This window comes from Trachypithecus francoisi, unplaced genomic scaffold (assembly GCF_009764315.1).
Source record: "Trachypithecus francoisi isolate TF-2019V2 unplaced genomic scaffold, Tfra_2.0 Lachesis_group3, whole genome shotgun sequence".
NCBI classification, from domain to species: Eukaryota; Metazoa; Chordata; class Mammalia; order Primates; family Cercopithecidae; genus Trachypithecus; species Trachypithecus francoisi.
This window is the reverse complement of record NW_022681468.1, coordinates 54,097,026-54,103,429: the sequence shown is the minus strand read 5'-3', so window position 1 is coordinate 54,103,429 and position 6,404 is coordinate 54,097,026.

Genomic DNA, 6,404 nt, shown 5'->3' with positions numbered 1-6,404 from the left:
GAGGATGATCTCCGTCTCCTGACCTCGTGATCCGCCCGCCTCAGCCTCCCAAAGTGCTGGGATTACAGGTGTGAGCCACCGCCCCCAGCCTTTCTTACTTATTTTTAATTGACAGGAAATAATTGTGTATATTTATGGGATACAGTGTGATATTTTCATCTGTGTATATGTAGAAAGATTCGACCAAGCTAATATATCCATCACTTCACCAGTTTATCATTTTTTTGTGGAGAAAATGTTAAAAAAAAATCTGAGTTAGCTATTTTGAAATATACATTATTGTTAACTGTGGTCACCATGCCATGCGATAGATCGCCAAAACGTATTCCTGTGGTGTAACTGAAACTCAGTACTGTTTGATCAACATCTTCCCTTCCCCCATTCCTCCCTTACTTCCCAGCCTCTTGTAACCATCTTTCTGTTGTTTCTATGAGATTAACTTTTTTCAGTTCTACATACAGTATTTCTTTCTCTTCCCGGCTTATTTCACTTAGCATAATGTCCTTCAGTTCTGTTTATGTTACTGCAAGTGACAGAATTTCCTTCCTTTTTTTAAGGCTGTATGGTATTCCAGCATGTATACTACATTTTCTTTACACATTCATTCATTGACAGAAACTTAGGTTACTTGCCCATCTTGGCTACTGTGAATAATGTTGAAATGAACATGGGAGTGCAAATATCTCTGCAACCTACTGATTTCAATCCCTTGGATACATATCCAGAATTGGGATTGCTGGGATACAGGGTAATTCTGGTTTTTTTAGTTTTTTGAGGAAACTTCATACTATTTTCCAAAATGGCTATACTAATTTACATTCCCACCAAGAGTGTACAAGGGTTCCCTTTTCTCAAAATTCTCACTAATACTTATTTGTCTTTCTGATCATAACCATTGTTAACAGGTGATCTCTGGATTTTAAAATGTGTTTCCTTGATAATTAGAGATGTTGAGCATTTCTTGTATCTGTTAGCCATTTGTGTGTTTTGAGAAATATCTGCTTATCTTTTGCCCATTTAAAAAAGTTATTTTTCTTAATAAGTAGAATTGATTTATTACTAAATCATTAGAAATTATTAGAAATTAATAAGAAATTATTTCTAAATAGAGTTTAATTCCTTATATGTTTTAGATACTGGCTTTTTACCAGTTATATGGTTTGCAAATATTTTCTCCCAATATATGAATTATGTCTTTTCCTGTGCAGGAGCTTTTCAGTTTGATGCAACCCCATTTTTCTGGTTTTGCTTTTGTTGCCTGTGCTTCTGGAGTTCTGTTCAAAAAATCATTGCCCAGATGAATGTTGTAGAGCTTCCAGTAACTTTATAGTTATAAGTCTTAGGTTTAAGACTTTCATCCATTTTGAGTTGATTATGGTGTGAGATAAGAATTCCATTTCATTCCTCTGCATGTTGGTAAAAAGTTATTCCAAACACCATTTGTTGAAGAAACTCTTTCCCATTGTGTGTTCTTGGCATCCTCTTTGGAAATCAATTGAGTGTAAATACTTGGGTTTATTTCTGTGCCATCTATCCTGTTGCATTGATTGATGTGACTGTTTTTATGCCATTACTATACTGTTTTGACTTTTTGCTTTCCATTTTCATGGAATATCTTTTTTCATACCTTCACTTTCAGTCTATATATGTCCTTAGAAGTGAAGTGAGTCTCTTTTAAGCTGTATGAAGTTGGGTCTTTTTTTTTTTTTCTTTTTTATCCATTCATCTGCTCTGTTTTTTGATTGGAGTGTTTAATCCATTTATATTTAAAGTAACTATTGATAGGTAAGAACTTAATATTGCCATTTTGTTAATTGTTTTCTGGTCAATATTGTGGATCAGTTGTTCCTCTCTTCCTCTGTTGCTGTCTTCGTTTGTGGTTCCTTGACTTTTTATAGTGGTATGCTTTAATATTTACTTTTGATTTTTTGTATATCTACTAAGGATCTTTGCTTTGTGGTTACCATAAGGCTTGCATAAAACATCTTATACTAATAACAGACTATGTTAAGCTGATAACACCTTAATTTTGATTACTTGCACAAATTACACTTTTACTCCCTACTAGTGTTTTTGCTGGCCTGTTTTGTATATTTTATAGTTTGTGTTCCTTAACAAATTATTCTAGCTACAGTTGTTTTTAATAGTTTTGTCTTTTAGCCTTTGTACTAGATATATAATTGTTTTTTATACCGCCATCGGAGTATGAGTGTTCTAAATTTGACTGTATGCTTTTACCAGTGAGTTTTCTCTCTTGATGTATTTTCATGTTGCTACTTAGTGGTATTTTTTGAGGAGTCCTTTTGGCATTTCTTGTAAGGCAGGTCTAGCGGTGATAAATCATTAGCTTTTGTTTTTCGGGTAAAGTTTTTGAAAGACAGGATTGCTGGGTAGAGATAGTATCTTGGTTGGTAAGGTTTTTTCCTTTCAGCTTTTTAAATATATCATCCTATTTCCTTCTGGTTGGCAGGGTTTCTGTTGAAAAACCCAGTAGTAGTCTTATGGGGCAGCCCCTTTGAATGCAGCAGGTCACTTTCCTTGCAGCTTTCAATATCTTCTCTTTGTCTTTAATTTCTGACAGTTTGATTATGTCTTGATGTTGGTCTCTGGATTCATCCTGCTGCATCATTGAACTTCCTGGACCTGGCCTTCTATTTCCTTCTCCAGACTTCGGAAATTTTCTGCCATTATTTGTTTGAATGTTTTGTCCCTTTCTCTCTCTCTTTTCCTGGTACACTGATAATGCATAAATTCTGCTTGATGATGTCCTGTATGTCCCTTAGGCTGTCTTCACGCTTTCTCATCCTTTTTTTTTTTTCCTCTCTTCAGATTGAATGATTTCCAATGACCTGTCTTCAAATTTGCTAATCCTTCTGCTTGATCTAATCTGTTGTTGAACCATTCTGTTGAGTTTTTTAGTTTAGTTATTGTATTTTTCAGCTTGATGATTTCTGTTTGGTACTTGTTAATATTTTCTATCTTTTTATTGAATTTCTCTCTTTTTGAATGGCTCTCCTTACCTCGGTGAGCATCTTTATAACTGTCCTTTTGAATTTTCTGTTAGGCAGATGACATATCTCCATGTCATTAGGGTTGGCTTCTGGAGATTTATCTTGTTTTTTTGTTTGTTTTTTTTTTTTACTTGGAATACATTTCCCTTTTTCTTCATTGTCCTTCACTTTTTGCTCATTAGATAAAAGAATCCCCCTCCAAGTCTTGGTAGACTGGTCTCATGTAGATGTTCTTCCTCATTCAGCCCCACCAGAGATTCTAAGTGCCTCTAAACTCTTTGTGCTTGTCCAAAGAATCTGTATTCTTAGTGGACCCCAGCAAATTAGAGAGCATCAAGTCATACTATTGCCTTGTAAGAGGCAGGATAGAAGGCAGTCCTTTGGAATGTAACTGCAGAGGTTGGAGTGTGAAATATGATTCACTTATTTCCTTGCAGAGAAGCTGAGAGCCAGAGTTTCTCTCTGACTCTTTCCATCTTACATCAAGGACAGGTCAGTAGCAGATCCTTAAAGTCTTGTTCAGGCTGTGCACTTTGAACCTGTACAAGTTTAAAAGTCATCTATTTGTTCTCTATGGTCCAGAAGACTAAGGAGTACAGAGCTCTGTCAATTTCCAGAACTAGGTGATGTAGGTGCCAGTAAAGGCTTGAGTGAAGGCTTTACAAGTTGGGGTGCTAGATGCATGTGGAAACTTTCCACAGAGTTTGCAGGTTGGATTTGTTGATGGAACAAGGCAGAGACGATGATGTTGGGAGTGCTCACTCTCCTGTTAGAGCAAACAGAAGTTTCACAACCTCTTAGCGGGGGGAGACTCTTCTGGAGTTGTCATTGAAGTAAGCCAGGGAGAAAGGCAGGGAGTGTCTGATTTCCCTTTTAGACATGGAGGGGTACCCCTTGCTGGTCAAGAAGGTGCAGGGGATGCTATTGCTCCCATTCTTGCTGGCGGAAGTCTCCGACCTCTTTCCCTGGAGAGCTATAGCAAGTTAAGGAAGGTGACATAGGGAGTGCCATGCTTCCTATTTAGACTTGAAGAGGTATATTTATTTATTTATGTATAAATTTTTTGAGATAGGGCCTCCCTATTGCCTAGGCGGGAGTGTAGTGACATGATCATGGCTCACTTCAGCCTCAACATTCTCGGGCTCAGGTGATCCTCCACCTCAGCCTCCGGAGTAGCTGAGACTACAGGTGCACGCCACCATGCCCAGCTAAATTTTGGAGTTTTTTTTTTTAGAGATGAGGTCTGAACTATGTTGCCTAGGCTGGTCTTGAACTCCTGAGCTCAAGCAATCCTACTGCCTTGGCCTCCCAAAGTGCTGAGATTATAAGTGTGAGCCATCACACCTAGCTATATATATATATATATATTTTTTTTTTTTTTTTAAGAGACAGGGTCCTGCTCTGTCACCCAGGCTTTAATGCAGTGGCGCATAATAACTTACTGCAACCTCAAACTCCTGGGCTCAAGTGATCCTTCTGCCTCAGCCTCCCAAGTAGCAGGATTACAAGCACACACCACCACGCCCAGCTAATTTTTGAATTTTAAGTAGAAACTGCATCTTGCTATGTTGCCCAGGCTGGTCTTGAACTCCTGGTTTCATCCTCCTGCCTCAGCCTCCCAAAATGAGGTTTATTCTTTATTTTGCTATGTAGATTACCAGGTACAGGTTTGTCAGAAGCCAGAATCTCAGGGAGCTGCTGGAAAAGTGTGTGTTCAAATCCTTTCAGGAACAAGTTGGGAGCTGAGCTGATCCTGGGGACTGCAGCAACTGGGAGTGTTTGGTTGGTTCAGAAGCCCCCTTTGTTCTTTGTGCTTGAGGGAAATTCGATGCTGTGCCCTCTTGTTTCCCAAGCAAAGTAATTTTAAGTGTCAAACTCTAAGGCAGGGACTGTAAATGTTGAGCACATGTGGTATAAGTCCCCACCCATCAGGAAGAAGCTAGGAGTTGGAGTTTCCTTTCCGTTTGTTTGTTTGTTTGTTTGTTTATTTATTTATTTATTTATTTATTTATTTATTTGAGACGGAGTCTCGCTCTGTCGCCCAGGCTGGAGTGCAGTGGCCGGATCTCAGCTCACTGCAAGCTCCGCCTTCCAAGTTTACGCCATTCTCCTGCCTCAGCCTCCCGAGCAGCCGGGACTACAGGCTCCCGCCACCTCGCCCGGCTAGTTTTTTGTATTTTTTAGTAGAGACGGGGTTTCACCGTGTTAGCCCCGTGTTAGCTAACACGTGTTAGCACCGTGTTAGTTAGATTGAGCAGGATGGTCTCAATCTCCTGACCTCGTGATCCGCCCGTCTTGGCCTCCCAAAGTGCTGGGATTACAGGCTTGAGCCACCGCGCCCGGCCTCCTTTCCATTTTTAAGGTGCCATGCTCAAGGTAGGGTTAGTGTGCTGGTGTATCTCCACTTTTCCTACCTGTTTTGATGTGAATATTTTCTCACTCATATGGTGTGTAGGTGTTTTTCAGCTGGATTCTGGCTTTCTCTTGAGAGAGCTGCTCCATGTGTAGGTGTTTTTAGTCAGTGTGTCTGTGGGAGGAAGGACAGTCAGGAGGCTTCTATTCTGCCATGTTGCTGACATCATTCCTATCCCTGTCTTTTAAAGTAATTGTTTATTTTGATTCGTTAATTACAGATGGTGATAATATCAGTATTTTGCCTGGTAATGAAATCAGCTTGTATCTTCTACCCACTTGGGTATGTGTGACATTACTTTTAAGCCTATTTTCCTAGTGGTATTATAACTCAGACTGGTTGTGTCCAAAACATGAAAACATGAGAAATGAAAACACTAGAAGTAAATTGACCAAATAGAGGTTTGACTTATCTGAAACTTCTTTTAAATGTAAATATAATTAAGAGAGTCATCGTTTTAAATTCAGTGGAAACATACTTAATTTTTAAGAGTAACTTAGGCAATGTATTTTTTTCAAGCCTTCTTATTTTCAGTGTTTTTAATAAAGCGTGTCAGAAGTAAGGTTACCCAGTGGATTAGAATATATCAGTTCAGGTCCTTAGGGTGATTCGGCATATTGCTACCTGGGCTTTTATTTATTTATTTATTTGTTGAGACAGTCTTACTCTGTAGTCCAGGCTGGAGTGGGAGTGCAGTGGTGCAATCTCACCTCACTGCAACCTCTGCTTCTTGGGTTCAAGGGATTCTCCTGCCTCAGCCTCCTGTGTAGCTGGGACTACAGGCATGCACCACCACACCTGGCTAATTTTTTTTTTTCTTTTTTTGAGATAGCGGGACATTCTTAAGAAACATTCTCTAAACTTTAGATATCTCCCATCTTCCACAGAATCAAATATACATTTCTTGGTTGGAAATTTTAAATGTTCTTAACTATCTGCCAACCATCTACCTCAATTGATATTCTTGAGACCACTTTTAA